The following is a 12,967-nucleotide window of genomic DNA, read 5'->3' on the forward strand; positions in this document are numbered from 1 at the left end:
CTCCCTCCCCACTTAAAGCGATATATATGCTCCCTCTCCACTGCAGAGCTTACTGTCAGAAGTTGGGGGAAATGTCTCTTCTTTGCAACACAGTCATAAATCTTGGCAACTGCAGACCGGAACATAAGCTTCAAAACTTCCTCTGGGTTTGTCCTAAGAGGCCTTATGGTGCTTGTCAGACAGCTCTCCTGCAGCCCTAATGGCACAACAAAGGGTCCTGAGGTGGGTACACATGCCAAACCACACTGGGACTCCCCAGAATTAGGGCAGAATCAGAGTGCCCAGACAGGGGTTCAAGCCAGAGTTTCCTGAGTGTCAGTGGGTCTCATTCAGTAGGTGTATCCTGCTTAAACATAATTTGGTTTCTAAGAACTTTCCCAATTCAGCACAGATGCAATTTTTAACAATTATTTTTGTTTTAAAAAAAAAAGTCATCTCATTAACATAGCAAAGATACCCTTATGGCTCTCAGTTCAGTTCAATTCAGTCAGTCAGTTGTGTCCGACTCTTTGCGACTCCATGAACTGCAGCACACCAGGCCTCCCTGTCCATCAACTCCTGGAGTTTACCCAAACCCATGTTCATTGAGTCAGTGATGCCATCCAATCATCTTATCCTCTGTTGACCCCTTCTCCTCCTGCCCTCAATCTTTCCCAACATCAGGGTCTTTTCCAATGAGTCAGCTCTTCACATCAGGTGGAAGTACTGGAGTTTCAGCTACAACATGAGTCCTTCCAATGAACACCCAGGACTGATCTCCTTCAGAATGGACTGGGTGGCTCTCCTTGCAGTCCAAGGGGCTCTCAAGAGTCTTTTCCAACACCACAGTTCAAAAGCATCAATTCTTCGGTGCTCAGCCTTCTTCACAGTCCAACTCTCACATCCATACATGACTACTGGAAAACCATAGCCTTGACTAGACGGACCTTTGTTGACAAAGTAATGTCTCTGCTTTTTAATATGCTATCTAGGTTGGTTAAAACTTTCCTTCCAAGGAGTAAACGTCTTAATTTCATGGCTGCAATCACCATCCGCAGTGATTTTGGAGCCCCCCAAAATTAAGTCAGCCACTGTTTCCCCAGTGGCTCTCAATACCTAAGAAACTCCAAAGGTTTAAGAGCTATGTGCTACGGGACTTCCCTATAAAGTGGCTAGGACTCCATGTTCCAAACACAGGGGCCCCAGTTTGATCCCTGGTCAGGGAACTAGACCCACATGCCCCAACTAAAGGATCCTGTGTGCCACAACTAAGACCCAGCACAACCAAATAAATAATTCTTTTTTATAGACCTGTGTACTGGATGAAGACCAAACATACATTTCTTATTATAAATCACCATATCACACCATCTAAAACATGCCTTTGTAAAACTTACTTTAGCTATGAGGACCTGATATTGACAGACTCAGTGTGAACTAATAATGGACGAAAGAGAAAAGGCAGTCAGTGAGAAGGGCAGTCAGGGCCACCCGGTGAGAGACTGAATATACAAAGAGACAACTACCAAACCGGGTATAAAAACAGAACTCTGACCCACAACTTGCAGCAATTTGCCCAGGAAACCAACCCTCTTATACTGTATACAATAATCAGCCCAGGAAGTCTCCTTGCAGGAGACTGGATTGCTATCTCTAATAATAATCCAAGAAGCCAAACAATAACTTCTATAATAACTTGTTCAAAGTGACAAGGACTTGACTAACAACTGATAGCTTCTCTAATTTGAATCCTCATTTCCAATTTAGGACCAGTCAGAGAAAGCTAAATACATACACCATAAAATACCCTGGTTTAGGCTTCTAGTTAGACCACCTATGGCTTCCTCATGCAAACAGCTTCCAGTCACAGCACAACCAAGGCCTTCCCTTTTTTCCAGTATAAAGCTATCCCACTTTTCTACTTGTCTTTGAGTCTCCACTAAAATGCAAGTGACAGTGGTTGACCCCCTTGCTATATCAAAGATCTGAACAGCCTTTACTTGTTCTTTATAGTATTTTTTAATGTGAAAGTGGTATGTGCTCATTACAAAAACACTTGGACAGTAAAGAAATTAATATCACCCATATTTTCGTTTTCAGAGACAACTTCCAATAACTTTTTGAAGCATTTCTTCCAGCAACCTACCCATTTAAACACAAGTGAATGCCAGATTCTTGTATCTTATTGAACTGAGTATGGCTGAATCTTATGGAAGATCAAGGCCTTATATTTAATTCCAAATGTAAATTTCTTTGCTTGAATATTCTAGAATATAATAACCACCTGGTGTGTTCCTTTTCATTGTGATAGTACCAATCTAAATATAACATGTAGGTGATAAGCTACATTCTGAAACATAACTAAAATGACACTGTTAATCTTATTTTTTGTTGTTGTTGTTCAGTTGCTCACTCATGTTCAACTCTTTGTGACCCTGTGGATCTTATTTGTATGAGTGCACAAATTCAGACTCTACATTTTTGTTCAGTTCTCTTAGGCTTAAAAACATAGGAATGAGATTCTAAAGTGGATTGGTAGAGAGAGCTTTTAACTAAAGGCTGCCGCTTCAGAAAAAAAAGAATGCATTATATAATAAACATTCTGGCACTGTGCATAATCCTTCACCTATGTGTTCACTCTGTGTGTTTGCACTCCCAAAGAGGCTAGAGGTGATTACTCAACTAAACATTAAATCTGATGAGGATTCTGTATTAAGAGATCATCCTCTTTGCCTTTTTATTGATCTGTACACTTTTAATACCAACTCTGACTATACATGTCTGTTACACATCAGGGTTAAAGAAAATATTCAAGTAGAAAAGATTTGGACTTGAAAAGAAGCATGAATGTGATGGTCCAAGAAGGAAAATCACTGAGTAGGAATGCTCTGGGTACACCTGACTCTTGTCGATGTAACAAAAGTTAGTAAAAGGCTTTAGAGCAAAGATGATTTCTAAAGCGTGCAGATAAACTACCTGAAAAGCAATAGGCAAAGAGGAAACTGTTCCTAAGAAGAGAATTAGGGTACCCAGAAGAAAATGCCAAATTCTCAACAATGCTGTAATAGCCACATGATTGTATTTCTTTTTAAGTCATAAACACCTAATAGGCACAGTCTGCTTCACTTCACGACACTTTGAAGATGCAGGCTGCAGTCTGCCCAGCAGCCACTGAGCTGCCTCTGTCTTATTCCAGGTAGTTCTGATAGGATACCAATACCAATTTATCCACCACTCCCTGCCAAAGGAGTGGGCATATGACCCAGTCTGGTTAACCAAGGTTCTCCTGAGCTCTGTCTAAGGTTACTGGTTGAAAACAGGCATGTGGCCAAAGTCAAGCCAATGAAAGAGTCTCCAAAGGATTGGTCTGTGACTGCTGAGAGTGCATCTTTGTTTCGATCTCTGAGCTCATGAGCTCAAAGGTCCATATGAGCTTAGAGCTTTTGATGGCTATCCTGTGGCTGAATGGAGAACAAAGTAAACACAAGTAAGCAGAGGGAATGGGCAGAAAATGGGAAGAAAGAACAGGGAAGAGAACTTAGAGTGAAGCCAGTTTGAACACTTGGATCCAACTGATCCAAGCCAGCACTAGCTCAGCCTGGTTTCCCAGTTACACGAGTTAATAAATGCTCTTTTGTGCTTAAAGCTAGTTTGATGCAGGTTTCTGTAACTTAGACGAAGACCTAGAAAGGCTTCTGACTCCAACTTTGTAACTGTAGATAAACTATAATAAGTCCCAGAGAGGTGTTGCCCAGATTGGACAATAAGGTGAGGGAAGGTCCTCATTCTCCAGTGTGTGCCAATGAACTACCAGCATACTGAAAATAACCACAGAATCACAAAACTAGAGATTCCTTTTCTACACCTCAGACATGCGATCTGCTGGCCTCCCCATGAGCACTGTGAACAGTAAGAGCCTTTGTCATAGCAATGTAATTTCTGGACTCCAAAAGACCCTGGGCTCTCAAAATGTCTCCCTTTAAAGTCTACCACAGTGTTTTATTTTCCCTTCCTGTTTCTTTTTCCTCCCTAAAGGGAAAAAAAAGAAAAAAAAGAAAAGATGGAATTTAGTTTTAGTACTGTCTCAAATTTCTGTTTTAGAGAGGATTGCCAGGTATTATACTCTCACAGGTTCTTAGGAAATTTTGTGGAATGTTTAAGAGTTACTGAAATTCATTTATGGAATATTTTCATGGAGAAGGAAATGGCAACCCACTCCAGTGTTCTTGCCTGGAGAATCCCAGGGACGGGGGAACCTGGTGGGCTGCCGTCTATGGGGTCGCACAGAATCGGACACGACTGAAGTGACTTAGCTTAGCTTACTGTCTCAAAAATCCTAAGGGCAGGAGGGATAAGTGGGCCTTATAAATGTCTATACAGCAGCTGAAAAGTGAGAAATCTACATTACCCTGAGTCTCTTGGGAGCTATGTGACTTAACTTTTGTTTGTTGTTGTTGTTCTATTTGCTTACGGGTCTTCTCATGTTTATACCCATGCCCTCTTCAGCACCAGGGTTACCCAACTTGTAGGTTCAAGCAGTCCACTGTAACTACCTCAGACATTTAGATCACATGTACTCAGATTATTTTTGTCTCAGAATCACTTTACACTCTTAAAGTGAAGTGAAAGTCCCTCAGTCATGTCCGACTCTTTGCGACTCCACGGACTATACAGTCCATGGAGTTCTCCAGGCCAGAATACTGGAGTGGGTAGCCTTTCCCTTCTCCAGGGGATCTTCCCAACCCAGGGATCAAATCCAGGTCCCTCGCATTGCAGGCGGATTCTTTACCAGCTGAGCCACCAGGGAAGCCCGAGAATACTGGAGTAGGTAGCCTATCCCTTCTCTAGCAGATCTTCGCAACTCAGGAATTGAACTGGGGTCTCCTGCATTGCAAGTGGATTCTTTACCAACTGAGCTAGCTACTAAGGAAGCCCTTACACTCTTAAAAATTACTGACAAATCCAAAGATTTTTGGTTGCATGGCTTGTATCTATCATTATTTACCATGTTCAAAATTAAAACAGAAGAAGTTTAAACACTTATTTGTTAATTTATTTCAAGGTAATGATAATAAATCAATTACATGTTAATCTAAATATTTTTATAAAAAACATTTTCCATAACAAACAAAAAATAGCTTAAAGTGTAGAATTGTTTTGAATCTTTGCAAATCTCTTTAATATATGGCTTCTAGAGAATGGACGAGATTTCTGCTTCCAAAATAGATGGGAAAAACAGTAATCAGATTTACCATTCTACATGAATCATCTAAGAAACAGGAAAAAATATATAATGGCAGATTAGATGTGGAGAAACAAAAAATCAGTAAACTTGCTATCATGATTGAAACCATACAAAACGAAACACAGGACAAAAAGCTGAAAAAAAGTGAACAGAACACCAGTGATAACTTGGGAAAACTCTAAGTAGCCTCATATACATGCATTTGGAATCCCTAAAGCAGATGAGGGGCAGAAAACAATTTAAGAAATAACGGCCAAGATTCTATTGAAATCAAATTTGATAAAAGTAATAAGCCCATTAGATCTAAGAATCTTAATTGGTTCCAAGAACAGGAAACACAAACAAAGCCAAACCAAGTCACTTCATAAACAAACTGCTTAAAACTAGCTGTCCGAAAGCAAAGGCAAAATAAAGACGGTTTCAGACATACAAAAGCTAAAGGAATCTGTTACCAGCAGATCTACACTAAAATAAATACTAAAGGAAATCCTTGAAGGGATAGGAAATCTAGATTTACACAAAGGGATAAAACAGATCAGAACTGGTAATTATGTCAATAAATATAAATATTTCTTTTTATTGTTTAAATACATTTAAAAGACAGCCAATTATTCAAAGTAAAAACAACTACAATGTACTATGGAATTTATAACATATGGAAACAAAATGTATGACACAACAAGAATTTTCAGAGGGAAGAAATGAAAGTATATTATTATAGACTTTTTCTACTATATGTGAAGTGCTGTAACACCAATTGAAAGTAGAATATGGTAAGTTTAAGATGTATACTACAAACCCTAAGGCAACCACTGAAACAAAATGGTTATAAGACAACAAAAATGATAAAAAGTATCATAAAAAATGCTCAACCCAAAAGCAGGCAGAAAAAACATAAAACAAGAAACTGATGGAACAAATAGAAAACAAATGTCAACATGGCAGACTTAAATCCAACCATATCAATAACACCATTTTATGTACATGGTCTAAACTTCCCAAGTAAAAGACAGAGACAGGGCTTCTCTGGCGGCTCAGTGGTAAAAGAAGCCACCTGCAAATGCAGCAGACATGGGTTTGATCCCTGATCTGGAAAGATCCCACTTGCTGTGGAGCAACTAAGCCTGTGTGCCACAACTATTGAGTCTGTGCTCTGGAGTCTGTGAACCAGAACTTCTGAGCCCTCACACTGCAACTACTGAAGCCCACACACCCTAGAACCTGTGCTGAGCAACAAGAGAAGCCACCACAATGAGAAGCTTGTACAGCACAACTAGAGAGAGGCCCCCGCTCGCCACAACTAGAAAGAAGTCCATGCAGCAACAAATGCCCAACAGAGTTGAAAATAAATAAATTAAAATTTTTTTAAAAGAGAGATTAGGAGACTGGATAATAAAGCAAGACCTAAATACGTCCCCGATGCAAAAAAACTAACTTTAAAAATGAAAATACAAACTGGCTAAAAATAAAAGGATGTGATAATACATGCCATGCTAATAGTAACCAAAAGAAAGCCAAAGTGGCTATATACTAATATCAAACAAAGTAGATCTCAGAACAGAGAATATTACTAAGGATAAAGAGAGTCATTTCATAATGATAAAGAGCTCAATTTATTGTAAGTTCATAACAAGGCTAAACACATATGTACCTAATAAGAGAACATCAAAATAAATGAAGCAAAAACTGACAGAAATATAAAGAGAACTGTTATTCTCTTGAATAATAATTATATTTGGATGACCTCCCTAGCCGTCCAGTGGCTAAGACTCTGTGCTAGCAATGAAGAGGACCTGAGTTCAATCTCTGGTCAGAGAACTAGATCCCATATGCTGCACCTAAGAGTTTGAATGCCACAACTAAAGATCCTGCATGCTATGATGACGGCACACCTGAATAAATCAACACTAAAAAAAAGTTACATTTGGAGATTTCAACACCCCTTCCTCAATCACTGATTGAGAAAGTAGAGAATTTTTAAGTAAACAGAAAACTTGAACAATATGATCAACCAATTTGACCTAATATTTATCACACACTCTAGGCTCAGCTGGTAAAGAATCTGTCTGCAATTTGGGAGACCTGAGTTCAATCCCTGGGTTGGGAAGATCCCCTGAAGAAGGGAAAGGCTACCCACTCCGGTATTCTGGCCTGGAGAATTCCATGGACTGTATGGTCCATGGGGTTGCAAAGAGTCGGACACGACTGAGCGACTTTCACTTTTCACTACCAAATAATAGCAGAATACAAGTTCAAGCGTACATGGATTATTTAAAGCTAACATCACTGGGTAGAATCTGGAACCACATTTTACATATTTTATGCTGCTACATTAAAATACATTGATCCATATTACACTTGGATGGACCTTTCATTCATTCATGAAAGATCTATCATCTTGCAGATCCATGAAAGAGTCTTGGTAATATCCAAAATGCCCTGAACCACACTTTTCAATGGCAGATCTAGATTATTCAATCTTTTATCAACTGAGATGGAGGCAACTCCTGGGGCCTAGCTGACCCTAAAGAATCTGACAAAGTAAGGAAGGTAATCCTCGTGCTGATTTAAAGACTAGATTTGGTAAGTAGTTTGGATCAGTTCAATGTCTGCAACAAATTACTGTGCTTTCCTCTTTAAATATCCTCTTGAAACAAAGTACCTAAAAGACCTGCTGTACCTCTGCACCACAGATGAGCACTCTGGGAAACAGAGACGGGCTAAACATCACCAACAACACCCAGCTGACATATTCTGTCTGAACATATCAACAATCTTAAAGTCCTGAGGCAGGAACAATATTACTCACAGGTGCTATCAGCAGCTAACGAGGATCAACAGGGTCTCCAGGTATGAGAAGCGCCAGGAAACTAATAAATAAAAAAAACAATGGTACGTTATTTAGGGCACAAAATTTTCAGTTGTCAACAGAGCAAACACATTTCTTCTAGCCTCTGAAATCATGAATCCACTGGCAATGTTTTCAACACTGTCTAAATGTTTCTGATAATGAAGACCAACATTTTAATAATCACAATTCTGGTTCCCCAAGAGTAACTGGTAATAGTGGGCAGAGTTAAAAAATCCTCTTCTCAGAATCTCTGGGAGTGGAACAAATACATCAGTTTTCTTAAGGGTCCAGGTCATTCTAATAGTCAGCCCAGCTTGAGACACTCATGAAGACACCACACTCTTCAGTAAACCTGATGGTCTGCCTCTGCTACTCCCTCTGAATCTTCCCCTCAGTGAAAAGGTTATGTTCAAAGGTCTACATTAGATGTTTGGGAGGATAGAAAGACTTTGTTTCTTATAACCTACACACACAAAGATGTTACATTCTATTATGATGGCAGAATCATGTGCCTACTTAATATTTTAATAAGATGCTTAAAGAGGACAGAAAAAGTAAGTTGTAAACAGAAGGGCAAACTAAACAAAGAGTGAAGTGCAGAGGATCTGTCGCTTTCTGACAAGGTGGCATTCAGAGTTTAGTACCCTGTTGGGACTGGAGCATGAAGGGAAGGAGGAAATAGAAATCAGTCAGGGATCCTATCTCACAGTTCTGGGATTCACCTATTCAGCATAAGAAAAGGCCATAGAAAATAAGAGTTTGCCACCGTGAGCTACATTTTAGGTATGGTGGAAGATCAATGGAGTAAGAAAGTTCTGTTTCCAGAGTTTTAAAATAAAGGCCTACTAATGAGATGTGATCTGATTAACTCTTTGGTCAGAGAGTAACAATGCTTTTAAGTATTTATATTAGGAAATTATAACCACAGTCAAACGGCAACCCACTCAATTATTCTTGCCTGGGTAATCCCATGGACAGAGGAACCTGGTAGGCTACAGTCCACGGGGTCGCAAAGAGTTGGACACGACTGAGTGACTTCTCTTTCACCCTCTGAGAATGAAATATTCTTAATTCTATTGCTTATTAGCAGTAGAGAGAGAAAATGTAAAGAAAAAAGTCTCAGAATGGTAAAGTTCAATGGGAACAGACCAAGTTATTTTAATTCTGTCCCATCTTTATTCAGATAGAGAGTAAATGGCTACTATAGGTCACCAAGGAAATCAGCCTAAAAGGAAAGATAAAAATCTAGGTTCCTGATACTCAGAGCAAGACGCTCCTCCTATGCCACATCTCCTGCATATTCAACTGAGATGAAAAAAATCTTTCATTGCAGATGAGAAAATATGATTTTCAGGATCACCTACTGAATGACAATGTACTCTACATGGTATCATTCTACACTGATAAGAGGAGGATTCAATGCACCAATTAAACCAGTTCCTATTTCCAAGCAGGTGAACCCCATAACTGCCTGAAGTGTCTCTAAAGTTGGGATCGCCTCGGCTTCTACTAACATTCAGTGTTGAATAAGATGCTTTTTGTTTCATACTTTGTGTGTGTGACGAACCAAAGTCCCACAATACAATCTAAGGTACTACCTGCTGCTTTAAATTCTGAGGTGAATGAAGAGCAGCTGATTAGGGACTTCACTGTAAGCCATAACATGCCCAAAGACAAATGTGACCTTCCATTTTTTTTTTTCCATTTCCATATTGAGTAGTCCAAGTGCTTTCTCCCAAAGCCTGACTTTTCATCTCTTTAACAATTTAGACTTTTTTCTAGACAGCTTCAGTTTCTCTAGCTCATTTTCCAATTGGATAATTTCTTTAATTTATGGAGATCACTGAATCTTCATTTATTACCTGAAAAGGATGCTAATAAAAAATAATAATGATAATATTTAACAGTTATTGTGACATGACTGTATGTCAGGTACCAAACTAAACACTTTTCTTAAGTGGCAGGATTCTTTGGAATATCTGATGCTGGAAAAGACTTAAAAAAAAAAAAAAGTGATGTCTTCCCCTCCACTATTCTAAGAACACAATCCCACAAATCTATTTTGAGCTCAAGTCCCTCCCCTGCAAGGGTATCATTATCTTTGGAACTTCTAAACAGGAAAGAGTAGTTCTCAAGGCTCGCAGGACGACAACTCAACCAGGCTTTGGCTCAGAAGTCTCGTGGATTCAGAGCATCTAGTGGAAAATGAGGGAGTGTGGGTTACTGGAAGAGGGGCACATCCTCAAGACAGGCTGCAGACGTGCAATGGCCCACAGATGTGGGGCATCTGTGGAAGGAGACGGGCACTGATAGCAGAAACCCTGAAGCAGAGATGAGGACCCTGAGGCTTAGCCTGGGGTCAGAGTCATGGAGGACCTCTGTGGGGAGCATCTCTGAGCTGGCTAGAGCATACATGCCCAATAGACACAGGACACATTGGCCATCAGAATGGAGGAATAGCTACCACCAGAGAATAAGGACTGGGCCAGTTCTGTACTTTCCAAGTACTAGGTGAATCCCCCCTGGGATTTTGTGTCACTCTAGGGAAGAGAGGCTCTTCCAAACATAACATATTATATTCTCAATAATCTTTTCAGTAAGTGCTCAATGCTGGATTTAGTTTGAGGATAAATAAACTGATGTTTTATTGCACAGGAGGTTGGTGGAGCAGGACTATGCCCAGTGCACGGACATTTTCTAATTTTATACTCACAAGAACCACTTCAGGCTCCAGCAGCAGCAGCTCCACACCGCATTTTACAGGTGAGGCTGAGGGAGTATAAGGAGCTTGCCCAAGGCCATACACATGCTGTGAAGTATCCCAGCTCTGCCTAACTTCAGAACCCATGGTCCTCATCATAGTGCAGATGAGCTGGGCTACTCTGTAAAAAAAAAGACAGAGAGAGAGATGCAATTTTGCAAATATCAATAATTACAAATTGACTCTATCATCCAAACATGGAGAAAGAAACTGAAGTCAATTTAATTTTACAGTACTCTTGGATACAAATTCGTGCCATGTCATTTTTTTTATGACACAAAAATTCTAGCATAGATTTAACATGGACAAAAATTTTAAATTAAAAACCTTAATTCTCAGTCTGGAGCTGTTCACTGAGTACCCAAGTGAAGAACATGGTCCCTGAGTTTGGTATTTGCCAAGTAACTACAACATGCCAGAACTGAGCTAGATAGTCCCAATCTTTGAGAATAAAATTCAAAACCCTTAACTTCACAAAATCATCTGCTAGTGTTATCTTCCAACCCTTGTCTACGAATATCACCTTCTCCAGCCATACTGAACTGCCTGCATGTGACACTTACGCCGGCACCTCCACACATGCACCCTTCACAAGCTAAAATTTGTACCTCCTAGCCTCCATGGTAAATGAAACGAGGGGCTGTACTATTTCCCTAGTACCTAGTTCAGTGCCTAGCATGTGATATTCAAATACTATCCATGGAATGGATGGAAGAAAAACAGAATAAAATTGCAATTTTAAAGGCATTTGGTGTGTTTCCCATTTGCTAGACTAGCCTCTTACCCCAATGTCTTTCCCCAGACAGCAGACTCACATTTTGAGAATCTTTCAGCACTACTAACCTGACACAGTAAATTCTGGCTGAGAGCAAGAGTAAGGGTATAAATAGAAGGCCAGAAAGCTGCCAGGTCAGTCTGCATTTCCAGGCAAAAACAAGCAAATGCATTTGCAAACATTGGGTATATATCCCAAGGGATGCAAACTGGTCACAGCCTTTGGCAACATGTCTATTTTGGTTTAAAGCACACCGCTCACTACAAGGTTAGGAAAACCAGAAATTCCCAAATATAAATAATTGATCAAAGCTTGTAAGAGAATTTGATAAAGACAACCCCAAATTCTTAAAAACCAGTCAAAGATTGCTAAATAACTGCATTAAGTGAATGATTACATTTGGCACAGAGTCAGATTTTGCTTTAAAAGACAAAAAAGAAAGCAAGCTGCTAATTTAAATTTCAGATCATTGTTGAAAACACAGAACTGAGAAACGCAGCAGCATAAAAAGGAAGGAACAAGCAAAACTTTTAGTCCTGAGACTGTTAACTATTTTGTAGACACAGGAGATATAAATATGTTGGAAGAGTAGACAGCACTGATAGCCAAGCACTATCCTTAACGAGATAGGAGCAGAAAGATGCAGAGGGAAAGCCAATTAGGCAAGAAAAATGGCTTAAGATTATACAGTCAGTCAAATGTATGACGCTTATCCAGGTTGACAGTCATCCTTTGGTTACTTGAGGTGATGAATTTATCATAAAGATAAATGGGGGCATCTGGCCTCATGGTTCAGGACACAAGATGAAGCTACCACAGTCTGAGAGCAGCTCTAAAGATTCAATGGCACAGCTGATCAAGCTATCACTCGGTCTCTCTGCCTCCAACAGCTTAGGGAAGTTTCTGTTAGTTTCTTCTCCCATCTTCACTTTCACCACTGTCTCTCTACTTTAAGGCTTTTTAATTTCACGGCTTCTTTTGGGACTCTGCTATCCTACCAACTCTTCCTGTTTATACTGTGTCCTGATTCATTCCTGTAGCATTAACAGAAATTCTGACTGGGTCAGGAAGTAACCATTAAAGATGGAAAGCCTGTGCTGGGGAAAACTCTCATGCCTGTTGGTTTCACAGGCTCCTCAAGGCCTGTAAAATGGCTGGCTGCTTTCGGGCCCAGCACCAATCATTGACCTGTTCAGCTATGGCTGAGAGAGAAAAGTGAAGAAAACCAAGCTTGACCAACTTCTTGCTTTGTTCAGATGAGCGCTGTAGCAAGCCCTTACAGGGCCATCTAGTAGACAATGGTCCCATCCAACCTATGACCAATACATTCAATCTCATACTAAGGATCCAAGCACC

The sequence above is a fragment of the Ovis aries genome, chromosome 4, assembly GCF_016772045.2.
Source record: "Ovis aries strain OAR_USU_Benz2616 breed Rambouillet chromosome 4, ARS-UI_Ramb_v3.0, whole genome shotgun sequence".
In the NCBI taxonomy this organism is placed as follows: Eukaryota; Metazoa; Chordata; class Mammalia; order Artiodactyla; family Bovidae; genus Ovis; species Ovis aries.